This window comes from Dipodomys ordii, unplaced genomic scaffold (assembly GCF_000151885.1).
Source record: "Dipodomys ordii isolate 6190 unplaced genomic scaffold, Dord_2.0 Scaffold286, whole genome shotgun sequence".
NCBI lineage: Eukaryota > Metazoa > Chordata > Mammalia > Rodentia > Heteromyidae > Dipodomys > Dipodomys ordii.
Window position 1 is genome coordinate 748950 of NW_012267502.1, and position 13624 is coordinate 762573.

The following is a 13624-nucleotide window of genomic DNA, read 5'->3' on the forward strand; positions in this document are numbered from 1 at the left end:
ACATGTATGAAAGAAAAAACATTAAAATACATATCTAAGGGTTCATTTTCCTGACATCACATTATCTAACCTTTTCCGCTTGACTCGTACATATACTAGATATTGCAAATAAGGGAAACCATGGGACCTATGAGTACATTTCTTATCAAACACTGTTACCTCCTCCTTTGTTTCCCCTTACAGTCCCTGCCCTCCCATCCCCCCTTCCCCGCCAAAGTTGTAAAGTTCGTTTTTCGACCTAATGTCTTGGATGTCTCATTGTTGCAATGGGTTCACCTGTATCCTTATTTAAACAATTTGCTTTTTCCCTTCCCCTCCACAAATTTTACCAATATCAAATACAGTGAAAACAGGGGTTATACCAAGAGGGAGGGACATACAAAGCAACAAAGAAATAATCTTATAAATACGTTAGAAACAATAGCAAGAAAGAAAATCCATTTGATTCCTTATCTTGGGGTTCATTTCACCTAACATCCACTTATCTGACAGTTTATAGACCCTGATTTCTAGGTGCCTCTCAGCTCCCAGGTTGACTTTTGTTTCCTGAGTCCAAAGGTGACCTTAGCCTCTGATGGGAGGCTCTCATCCCAGGGCTTTGAACAGCCCTCTAATCAATCTAACTCTGGGGAAACTGTGGTGTTCAGGCCCCTGGTGTGACATGGGATTGAAAGACCCTAGACTCACTGGGATACTTTCTTCAACGGGAGGGCACCCCAAGAACCAAGACTCCAAGCCAGCAGCTGCAATAAGCAAGAGGAGTTTATTTGGCGTTTGCGCAAACGGGCTCTCTGTCCGAGGCAGACAGGAAGCCCTGTCCAGTGGTTACAGGCACTTTTAAAGACAAAGACCACAGGATTAGCATATAACACCAGGTGTCCCTGGGATTGGCCCATTTAAAAGGTCACTATATACTTTAGCAATTATTTTTTTACTACACGGGGAAGTTTATAACACTCTTTGCAATAAGACAATTAGTGCAGACGGAGGTAGTCACTCTGGGAGATAAGGGTTAGGAGATTTACAGTGTTACAGGTTTGTGATTGATTAACAATTTGGCCTAGTCTGCAGAGCCCACCAGACGGCCCTTATCTTGAGCCCCCTAAACCGGGAATTTCTGAACAGGAATGCGGAGGAACATACTCTTTGTTTCTTATCTTGGGTCCCATTTGGCCATTTGGGGAATTTACTTGTTAGCCCTGTATTTACGACTACAGAACTTGTCCCAGGGCCGACATCTAGACTCTGAAACCTTTTATATATCTCCAGGGAGGGGAAGGGTCAGTGCTAGCAAGTTTACAGAAGCAAAACCAGCAGTTAGCAATTGTAAAATGTAACTCTAATTTTTAATCTTTTAGGATTGAGAGCTCAAGTCCCCAGCTCTCAGGACCCCCATCCTTTATTGCTGAGTTTCAGGGTTTGATTTAACCTCGGCACTTGCTGCACACCGCACAGATGTTTTGAGAGCTCAGTATATTATCTTATGCCACTCTTACCCTGCTGTGTTCTGACAGTGCCTAGGACAAAGTCCCTCTCCATGGCCTTGCTACTTGATTTGGAGAAGTGGAAACATCTGTAGAGAAAAGATTCATTTTTCCTTAACTTTAGGTAATTGTACAAAGAAGTTACCATTTAACAAACACTCTATGAATGCAATATATCTTGATCAATGATAACCCTTCCAACATCCGTACCCATCCCTGTCCCACTGACCCCTTCCCTCGTTCTTCTTAATTCCCAGGACATACATTGGAATCTTGTCTGTGTTTCCCCCCCCCCTTCTCTTCTTCACTGACTACCCCTTCCATTTGACCCTATGCTACCTATTTCCTGGTAGTTTATTTTAGTGAAGTTTGATTATGGGTTTTAAAGAAACGCCACTTTGAGATCTCCCCTGAATATACTGTATTCTTTTAATACATTTATATGCAATTACCTACCACCCAACTTATTTACTTATGAAGCTAAATCTACCTTCCATATATAAAGGAAAGCATGGAACCTTTCTATCTCTGGGCCTAACTAAATCACTTTAATGTAATTTTTCCAAGTATTCCCATTACTTTGCAAATTATGTGATATCATTCTTTCTAATGGTTAAGTAAAATTCCATTATATATGTATGTATATATATATATATATATATATATATGCACCAACGCACACACACACATACACACACACACATACACATTTTGGGGTGTTGTGTCCCCATGGTTATTACCTTCTTCAGCTTGTTCTATCTCTCCAGTGTTGATGAGGATGGATTTCTCTGGAATCAGAGATATAGTAACGTAAGAAGAGTTCCACTCCTCACACAATGGCAAAGGGCTCAGCCCTGGGACATTAATACTTTTCAGAGAAAAGAGAGGATTCTGCATGATGTGAATCACGCTGTTGCTCTCGAGCAACTGAGCTCTGGAAGTTGCCTTTGGAAATACATAGTAAATGAAGGCCTGTGCCTGGCTTTCTCGTACGTCCCTAAGGGCAGGAGTGATGTGTGGCCAGCTCAGCACATCCACCTTCACCTGCTCAACCTGTCAGAGGCAGGTGGAAAAGAGAGGAGCAAAACCCATTTTCTGTGCCTTCCCCTTAGCTGTTCTTTGGAGATCACTGTTTGAAGTGCCTATTTTGCACAGGTTTGAAAGTTTGGACTTCACTCTGGAAATTGTGTTGTTTCACATAGTTTTGTAGGCTCAAGACGATCTCTGTCTGCAACTCCCAACTTTCCTGTCTTACTGGAAATTCAGTTTCCTGAATTCAATATCCATTCACAAATAGTGAGATTAGTATCTCTAGGTAAAGGAAATAAAGGCTTATGAATTTTCAGGCAAAAGAGAACTACTTGAGCTTTTGTGTGAGAAAGAAGAGCAGTCCTGCTGGGTAGGGGAAGAAGGACAGCTTTTATAGGAAGGCCCAGGAGCATGGACTTCCTGATGGACTTAAGTGTTGAGGCCTGCTGTAGTCCTAATGTTAGTCTTGTGCCTGCTTATTTCTAAATGTGCTGACCATTAGTCTCTGGAGAGGTATTCCTTGTCCTGAATGCTCCTTCAATTAGAGGAGTGTGGTGACCTTGCCTAGAGCTGTAAAAGCCATCCTGAATATCTTTTCTTGGGAAATTGCAAGGGGGTACAATAGAGTGAGCAAGACAAGAAATGTTGCCTTTTAAAACCGCAAGCATCCCGGTTAATTCACACGTGAGCTAAAACTTCACACATGAGCACTTTTAGCAGTCAGTTCCTGTTACATTTTTTCCCATCTCAATTCTACCCACCAATTTCTTTGAAAATGGGTATTATAAATGTCTTACTGCTTCCTTCTGAAATGAGTAATTCCCGGATGACTTGGTGTCTCACATCTGCAATCCCAGCTAAACAGGAGACACAGGTAGAGGACTGAAGTTCAAGCCGGCTTTGGGAAAAACTACCAGGAAAGTAACTAAAAAGCAAGAAAAAATGGGGCCCTAGCTCTGCCGAGTTCCACACTACTTCCAAAAGGAAGGAAACAAAAGAGAAAGGTAGCATGGAATTAGGATTCAAATATTTTTTAACATTTCTACCAACATCAATTTTTTGTTGTGATTGTTTTTTTGTATGTGTTGGTTCTGGGGCTTGATCCTAGAGCCTAGGCATTGTCTCTGAGTTTTTGCTTAAGGCTAGCACTGTTCCACATAAGCCATATAACAGCTACCCTAGTGGACATAAAGAAGTACTACCCTGTGGCTTTGCTTTTTCCTAATGACTAGTGATGCTTCATGAGGTTATACAATTGCACTGGAAAAATTCCAGTTGATGTCCTATGCCATTTTCAAATTACGTTTCTTTTCGTTGTATTTAGTTAGTTAATTTTGTTATTTTGTGCTTTTCCTGAGGCTTGAACTTAAGGCCTGGGCTCTGTCCCTGAGCCTTTTCTCAAGTCTGGTACTTGAGCCACAGCTCTATTCTCGCTTGTGTGTGTGTGTGTGTGTGTGTGTGTGTGTGTGTGTGTGTGTGAAAGAGAGAGAGAGAGAGAGAGAGACAGACAGACAGACAGAGACATACAGAGAGAGAAACAGAGAGAAACAGAGAGAGAGAGAGACTAATTGGCAATAAACTCTTACATGCTTTCCTATCCAAGCTAGCTTCAACCTGTGATGGTCAGATCTCAGCCTCCTGAGTTGCTAGGATTACAGGCCTAAGCTACCAGTACCCAGAAGTTCATAGGTTTTTGTTCATTTAGTGACTATAACTCTCAAGTTTCCAAGCAGAAATAGACAAAATAAAACACTAACCCTATTTTATTCTAAGTAATTAGTTTCTGAAAGCCACAGTAGTTCATTCTGTCCTAACCACTCAATTTCAACTAGTTTCCTATTTACCAAGGTCAATGCTTGATATTATTGTGCTGTGCAAGACTAATGCACAGGCGTCCCTCATCTCATACCTGACCTCCTCAGAGGGAAGTATACTGAACTGTTTAGGATGCGTTTATAGTGGCCGTCAGTCTATGACCACAGCTATTTATAAGAACTCTTTGCCAGTCTCCTAGCCTGGCAAGTCGTGAGGGATTTTGTGGTCTGGTCTGCACATTCTCGTGGACACCACCAGGGCACCACCGGCACTGTGGCAGCCACCACCAAGAGCAGCAGGCTTGCTTGTCTCACGGTGTTCCAGGGCACAATGTGGTGTGCCAGCAAGTTGGGGAATGGTTATGGCTCACCCTCTTTGGCACATAACCTCCCCTAAAACACAGAAGAAAAGAGAGGAACAAGGAAGCATTAGTACCAAGCAGAGGACTGAAGGCCTGAAACCCAGTGGGAGGAGCCCCCAAAGTGTGGACATGGACTCTATGGCGGGAACCTAGCTAGGGACCTTTGTACTTCTACACAGCCCTGGAACCCAGGAATGGCCCAGGAACACTGGTGAGTGCAGCAAATCATTTAAAACTTACATAGGAAACCCAGAAAAGGCCATTGCTTCACTAATACATTTTTATGAATAGAATTGCTGGCCTCCTTCTGAAAATGAAGGTAACACGAGGTGGTTTATAATTAATTTGCCTTTCAGTCTACGAGATAGAAAGCATGTGTTGATGGTAGAAGTTCAAGTCTAGGCTGCTGTTTTGCAGTCACTGAGAAAACTGCTGTTTTGATGTTGATAAATCTTACCGGAACTATGTTAAAGTAAATCACTGGCCCTGGCTCAGGGGGCTTGGTCCTGCATTAGTATGGTAGATGTATGGAATTGGCACTCCACCCGGTAGGCAGACCAGAGAAGTGCAGGCCTGCCCCAGCAGGCACAGCATCCTTGGGCACAGAGAGCAGGTTCAGGGATGTACCTTCTCCTGTCATTTTGTGAGGCTTGTTTAAAGGAAAAACAGTTTGCTTGGATCCCAGCTCTCTTAACAGTGTCTGTGGTGTGTTTCCTGATTTCGTATACTGCTGATTCTAGAGTTTTCTGTATAGCAACATTCATTTCTCACTTCTACACTGGCACCGAAAAATTCTAGTTAAGCAGAGTGGCAGGAAATTAATCCTACAATTAAGAAAAGGTCCAAAAAGTTTCCATCAGAATCTCCATCAGAGGAGCTTTCTTTCCTGGAGGAATTTCAAGAACGTCCCTTGTGTCCTCTCTGCTAAATTTTTTTTAAGGGGTTTATAGGAAGGAGTATAGCCTGGTATATGAAAACACTTGGTTATGAAAACAGTGACTGCAGTAACATTCTTTGAAGATATTCTGACATAATTAATGACTCACACTTGTTGACACACAATGGAGTGGCATACTTAGCAACAGAGTCTCTGAGTAGTAGGATAATGTGACTTCTAGTCTTGAAACTGTGAGGTCACTGCCCTGATGTTGAACAGATCTATGTGGTACTGTCTCAGAACATCTCACAGACAGAAGACTTCCTAAGACAACTGCAGGTTAAGTCTGCCAGTAGTGACATCATTGAGTGACCCCAAGCACCTCCCTAGAAGTCCATCCACTGCATAGGTAGAGCCCTGTGCTTCTGATGTGAATCCATCTATTTCCTGCTGTTGTACACAGCCCTCTCCCTTGACTGCACATATATCCACCTACTGTATCATAAATATTTTGGCTTGGTAGAGCCCAAAACAGATCACACTTCACAAACCATAATTTCAGGAGTGGAAGTATCTATGAGTAAGGGGAGGAGATTGTACATTTGTAAAATGCCGTAGGTATTTTATATTGTTTTTGAAGTTACCTACAGGGTTCTCTGACGAATGACAGGGTCTGACAGTCCTACCCAGGGGGGATGGGAGACCCGGGTAAGTATACCCACATAACTCAGTGCTTTCAGGCAGAGGTCTCTCAAAGTCTCCAAGTATGTGTATAAAGAATGGTTCCTGAAACTGCTGCTTTGCCTATTCTCTGTATTTTCTTTTCACTGAATGGTCCAATCTTGACAAACTATGCAGAAGTTATGGGTCCTTTCAGAGAGTGGGGTGTGGTGGGTTGGATGTTGAATGTAGCTGGGACTGGAATGTCTCCTGAAGGGAATGTTGTGGGGGAGCCTGCCTGGCAGCAGAGGGAAGCCTTGCTCTTAGTCTCTGCTGTTCTGACTCCTGCTGTCACTCCTCTACCTTCCATCTGGCCTGGCCAATGAGGACTGCAATTTGATTTGGGGGTCTCTTTAAAAATAACATATCTGGGGCTAGGAAGGTGGCTCAGTGGTAGAGCGCTTGCCTTGCATGCACAAGGCCCTGGGTTTGATTCCTCAGCACCACATAAGCAGAAAAAGCCAGAAGTGGTGGTGTGGCTCAAGTGGTAGAGTGCTAGCCTTGAGCTGAAGAGCTGAGGGACAGTGCCCAGGCCCAGAGTTCAGGCCCCATGACTACCAAAAAAAAAAAAGAAAAAATAAATGCATTTCTAGGGAAACAGCAATTACACTCTAGATTGAAGAAGGGGTTTTGAATATCCATACATACCTTGTTGCCTCAGGAATGGGATCAGATTTAGAAATCAGGGGAGTATTTCATGGAAAAGGACCCTACCAAATTTGAGGAGTTAAGGGAACATCTGTTGGCCAATGCTGACAAGAGACAATGGAACAGAAAAATCTGTGAGTTTACTCACTGAGAAATCCAGGCTTCAGAAAATCGTTTACCAATGTCACCACAGAAATAGGAGAAATAGGAGCCTTCCACCAGGCACTAACCCAGGTTTCCAGCGGGAGGCCATTGTGTACTTTGCCATGATACCTTCCTATACTCCCAATGAACCACGACCAATCCGCTATGGATAATCTAAGAGAACTATATAATACAGTGTATAACAACAGCATGGCATGTTGGAGTTATGTACTTGCTTCTCTCTCTCTCTCTCTCTCTCTCTCTCTCTCTCTCTTTTTAGTCTAAGATGTCTTCAAACACTTCCCCCTGCCTTGTCCTCTGGAGTGCTGGTGTGGAGGTGGTACAGCCCTCTGAAACTAGCTCAGGCTCCCTCTGTGTGTATCTCGGGCCAGTCCCCTGCATTCCTGCTGTGTCCTGCCCCTCCATAGTCCTTTGTACTCAGTGCCTTGCTGTCCTCCACTGGCTTGGGAGGCACAGGTTTGGTATCAGCTTCCTTGGGTGTTGCCACAGCTCCCACCACATGTCATAGACACTCACCCAGTCACTGTCCAGCCAAGGAGGGATGCCTACACATGGTGTTGAGCTCTGGCTACTTCTGCTATTGTTCAGCTCTGGCGTAGCTTCACTTCATTTCTCTCTCCTAGCTCAGTGAACTAACAGGTCTGTACCTGGCCTGAGATGCTTTTTGGTGGCACCTACTCCCTGGAGTCCAGCCTTTCCCCTCTTCCCAGTATCAGCTGGCCCATGGGCCCAGGTAGTTCATGGCTGTGCTCCAGAGCCCAGTTTCACCTGAGAGTGAGAGAGAGGTGGTAGCCATCTTGTCTCCATCTTGTCGCTCATGGATGCTCAGTCTGCCAACACTTTCCCCTGGATCTACAGCACCATCTCCCTGCTGTGACTGTCTGTCCTCTATCCCTGGTGGTCTAGGAAGATGCTGCCATGGGGTACCCTGTGGTCCCTGCTGGCCACCCCTGCAATCATCCCTGCTATGGGGCATCAGGGGGCACTTGGCCTGTTCTGAATCCTGCTGCATATGCCAATTGTGATGCAGACTGATCCAGATTTTTGGAAATTTTATTGAACACAGTTTAGCACAACCACAGAATGCTTATTTTGGATACATTTTTTTAAAATCAGTGCTGGCAACAGAGGCGAATAAAGAGATACAAGCTCACCCTACTGGGCTTTACTCAGCTTGCTATCGATGTGGGTAGTTACTACATGACAATCTCATTACTATTTGAGAAATGCGAAAGGTAAATATATGTTGCTCAATAACCTAAGCTTTCACTGAGACACAGAACAATTCCAAATCAGTGGCAGAGCCTTCACTTTATTAGTACAATGGTTAGCGCTAACAAGTGAAGATTTGGTAATAAATGATAAGGAAAGCCATTTTTTCTGCACAAACTTTCAACACAGATTAAAACACTGTGTGTTTAAAAATTATTTTCAAGTTACGTTATTTTCTCCATGTACTGTGGGTTCTGTGAAGAGAGGTACATGACTCCCTTTCTCATCCTCTATCTACTTACTGAGTGACATTGTATTACGTACAAAGATGTGTCTTGATTAGTCTCCCTTTCCTGAGTGTCTCCAGGTCTCACTGCCTTTTGAACTTTGTGATGATGTGTTTGATCTTCTCTTCTGGCAGCTCGGAACCTTCATTGGTATCTTGTTAATTTTCTCTACCAAAGTGTGGACCGGATCAGATTTTGTTTGGCCCAGAAAATGCCTTTCTCATGGTAAATTCTTGGGATCTTAGTGAATCCAAGGAAGGGATGAATGATTAGAACCAGGTAAAAGCACTGGTGTGAAGATATGTCTAATATGTGTCAAATCACAAGATAAATTTTATTATGTGTTGACTGTAATTTTTCTCTTAGTTTTTGTCTTCTATCCAGTTCTTTTTTATTTTTCTTTGTTAGCTGTGTGTATGTATGTACATGTGTACGTGTATACCAGTACTGGGGCTTGAACTCAGGCCTGGGCACTATCCCTTAGCTTTTTCCCTTCAAGACTGGAACTTTACACTTGAGTCAGAGCTCCACTTCTAGCTTTTTGGTGGTTAATTGTTGATAAGTGTTTCACTGACTTGGCTTCCTAGGTTGACTTTGAACAGAGATCCCCCGATTTGAGCTTTCTGAGGAGCTAGGATTACACATGTGGCTCTTTCTGAGCTTTTCTTAATTCAAAAGCTTAATGCACAATTGAATAGCACTACATACTGAGGAGAACCAACTACTACTCAGACAACATTACTTACATTTTCTTTCTATAGTACTTGGGGGGAGAAGAGGGGATAGTATTGGTTTTCAAAGAGCAAATGTCTTAAGAACATAGAGTAGCAAATTACCAGCATCTCTACTCATTCATCAGGATTGCTTATTATAGAATCATAAATATTTTATAAGGAGCAATTGTTAACATTAAAAGTCTAGCACGTAGAATATTTGATCCTTGATACTCTGTACAAGTTTATAAATCACTTGTCCTCCACAGCATCCTGACTCCCCAGGAGAAACTAATGCCCTGGTGACTGATCAATTCAGATTTATTCATCAGGGCAGCTGATACCAGGAAGCAGGCTTGGTCATTCCTTTGTTTTGTGCAACTCAAAATGTGGTTTGTGAATTAGAAAACTTCCCAATAAAAATGCACCATCTCAGGCCTCCCTCACAATCCCATAACTACCAGATCAGAATCCCAACTTTCACAATATCCCATGATGTTTTCTGTATACAATAAAGTTTGAGAAAAACACTTATAAGTCATAGAATAAGAAGGACAGGAGATTGTGTGTGAGAGAGAGAGAAAGAGAGAGAGAAAGAAAGAGAGAGAGAACACTCAACTGAAGGGACTTGTAGATGTCTAGATGCAGAACACGTCTATTCTCAGTACCTTCTTGCAGTCTCTGCAACTGTTGTCTGAATGGCTAGCGTTTGCAGCTGAACATGAAACGGTGGGGACACTGCACCCAAACCAGGAGGATAAGGCACCGAAGCCCACAGGGAAAGCTTCTTTCCAGAGACTTCAGAAGCCCCCACGGGAGCGCATTTCCCCATCTCCGGGTTCTGGGTGCATTTCTCCTTGTACTTCCTCTCACTCTCCTGCCTCCTCTCATTCCCTTCAAGCTAGATTTTCAGTGGGAAGCTGGTGTCTGCCTCCAGCCTCTCGGGCCGCGCCTCTCCCTGCACGCCCCGCTGGCCCTCTCCTGCCCAGTGCAGCTGGCGCTGGCGTGGACTGGGAGCTCAGGCCCAGCAGAGCGGGCGCAGACCCCTCCAGCCCGCGCCAGGGCACGGCACGCGCCCGAGAGAAACGGACAACGATCTTGGCCGCCGCCGCTGCTCTGGGCTTGTGGTATCTATCTGCCACGGGGAAGCCACGGGCAGGCAGCCGTGGGCTCCAGGGCTCAGACAGCCCTAGGGCCTGCTGTTCTAGGATGCCGGGGTCGGGGTACAGGGCGCCTGCCAACAGGAGGATGAAGAACTTGGCAGGAAGAAGGCGAGAGAAGTTCTTGGGGAAGCCTAAAGCGCGCCCCAGCCCTGGTGAGTGGAGCCGCAGAGGGCGGTGTCTGGGCGCAGGCAGCACAGTTGGCCCTTACAGGCCAGGGACATGGGACAGGGGTTCTCCAAGGTGGGCAGGATGCCTGGCACCCGTGATTGCGGTGGGCCAGGGGCCCGCTGAGCCAGAAAGGGCATCGCCTGCACCACCAGCCACTGGCCCGCCTGCGTGAGCGGGTTTGTGATCTCACACAAGCAATTTGAGGGTCCTGGGCTTTAGAATGTGTCCAACTTTTAGGCAGATTAGGAAGAATTTATAACTCTCTGGAGAGAGAACTAAGGACCGTGGAGTTAGAGCTGTTCTAGAACAATCCTTTGGTTTGTCCCTTGAAGGGACTGTGATAGAGAAAATTACCTCTAAGCATTATGCCAGGGCCATTTGCCTGATCACTCTACAGGACTAAACGCTTGAGATCTCGGTGTTCACCTTGATGAGGACCCCCTGACACCCCCTCACTGCAGATCAATGGTTCTGTACCTGAGAGTGTGCTGCAGGCATCGCAGGCCGCCTTACAGCCATCCCGAGATCTACATGGGAGCTCTCATGCTTCAGCCAGCTTCTAATGAGAGCATGGATCCTAACAAAATGTTGAATTTCTACTAAGAGGATATGAGCAGCTTGTTCTAAACGTTCCTCTTCCAATGGTATTCTCAAAACAACTACTCTTCCTTCTGTGATTTTGTTCTTTACCTGGTGCATCAAAAGTTCAATTATGAATAATATTTGCAACTAGAGAAAACATTTTGTTTTATTGACAGTGACAGCAGTTAGACCATGTACTTCTACTAAGAGTTTATCTATTTGGAATTTAATTCTCCACAGCGAGACTATGAGTAGAAACAGACAGCAGTCAGCCACACAATACTCCTTAACAGACCTTTCAAACTAGAAAGTGGTATTCAAGGCGAATGCTTTGAAGCTTTCTAGCCCATCTGGGCTGGGACTCAACTCTGCACACTTTGATTGTTTATTAGACCACTTTTGTGTCCTTGAAAGGAGGAATTACCACTACAGTTCTGTGTTAGGAGCTCTGCCTGCAGGTTCATGAGTGTCTCCATAACATGGAATCAGACCTTCTCTAATGTTTGTGATCTTCTATGTATTTATTCCCTTTATTTATTACTATGAGTCATTCATGGCCATGTTGTTAGTGCATTCATAAAATTTATTCAAGATTTCTTTCTTCTTCATTTACAAGACAGCATTAGTATCTGAATGCTGGCAAACAAAAATGTATAATCACCTTTATGAAGAAACTATCATCTCCTTATGATCCTCTTTCATTTTAAGCAACAGGCACTTTTTACTTCTGAACCTCAAATGGTCAAATGAAATATGTTCTGAGAAAAATGACACATAAATGTCTAGCCTTTATTGGCAACATTATGTGATTTTGGCTGAAATTTCTATACTACTGAACCAGATGTGGTGGTACAGACTGCAATCCCAGCTATTCAAGAGGTAAAAATTGGATGATCACAATCTGAGACTGGCTTAACATTTGGTATCTATTGGCTAACATTTGGTATCTATTGGCTAACTGAAAAGGTGAAACCGTGTTGACAAAGACAGTGGAAAATGACAGGAGTAAGAGTAAGTGTTCCCAATGTAACCAACCTTCTTAAGTACTTTACAAATGCTTCAGCATTTGCCCACATAGCACTTGGGCAACTTCAATTTCTCTTCATTATTATGTGGACATTTTCACCATTTCATTATTTATACATTAGTAAATCATGCTTTCATGTTTTTTTTTCCTATGAAAGGGTGACTTGAGCCTATGTATGTCTTCAGTCACTAAGCTGCTAGGGAATTCCATGTTATCGGAACTCTCAAACTTCGTTTCATCATTCTTTATACTATTAAAATTGCAATTCATGTGGAAATGATGTATTTGCAAAGTTTTCTGTGAGTTTCCAAGTATTCCTTATTGTACTAAGTTATATACTGCATACTTTCTTCAATACTAATAGTCATTTTTCTCCTAGCTTCTCTTCATGTCTCTCACTTTATTTAAAAATTAACTCAAGGCTGATGCTAGTGGCTTAAGTCTGTAATCCTAAGTACTCAGGAGGCTGAGATCATAGGAACAGAACTCAAAGCCAATTGGGACAGGAAAGTCTATATGACTCTTATCTCCAAGTAAGTAGCAAAAAGCCAGAAGTGGGGCTGTGGATAAAATGGTAGAGCACTAGCCTTGGGGGAAAAAGTTCAGGGACTGTGCCCAGACACAGAGATCAAGTACATTGAAATCTTTGCATTTAGCAAGGTAAAAATACACAGTTTTCTCTGTAGCTTAACTTCTAAAGATCATTATTTGAATTTTTCAGCAAAATCATTGTGGATGTAAAAATAGTTGGTTGTAATTAAAATAATTCATAAGGTGTGAAGTAACAGAGTTATTGCTGAGTAAGTCAGTTCCATAAAGCTATTTTTGATACAGTTGAGTTAGTTTATGAATCTAATAATAAACAAGGTTTTAAAATGTTTTTTATTGTAAAAAATACCATACAGAGGGGTTACAGTTACATGAGTAAGGTAATGAGTACATTTCCTATCGAGAATAAACAGGTTTTCAATGTTAAAGAAATTTCAGTATTTTTTCAGGCATCGCTCTGGAAAGATATATCTATTTAAAATATGTTACTTAAAGGTTAACAGCATTGTTAAATCAAATTATACAAAGTCTATGGGAAGAAATAAAAGATATATAAAGGAAAAAAAGAGAAATATTAGGATTTAAAAAATAGTATAATAACAAAATAAACCTCTATGATGGACTAACTGGCAGAATGGAAATAACAGAAGAAAAAGTAAGTAAATTTGAAGATGGAACTATAGTACTTATGAAATATGAACAGCATAAAAAGTTGGAAAAACTGAACAGCACATTAGAGACTGATGGGACAATATTGATTCTAATATTTATACCATAAAAACCAGAAGAAATGGAGTCAAATAAACATACAAAAATAATGAAAA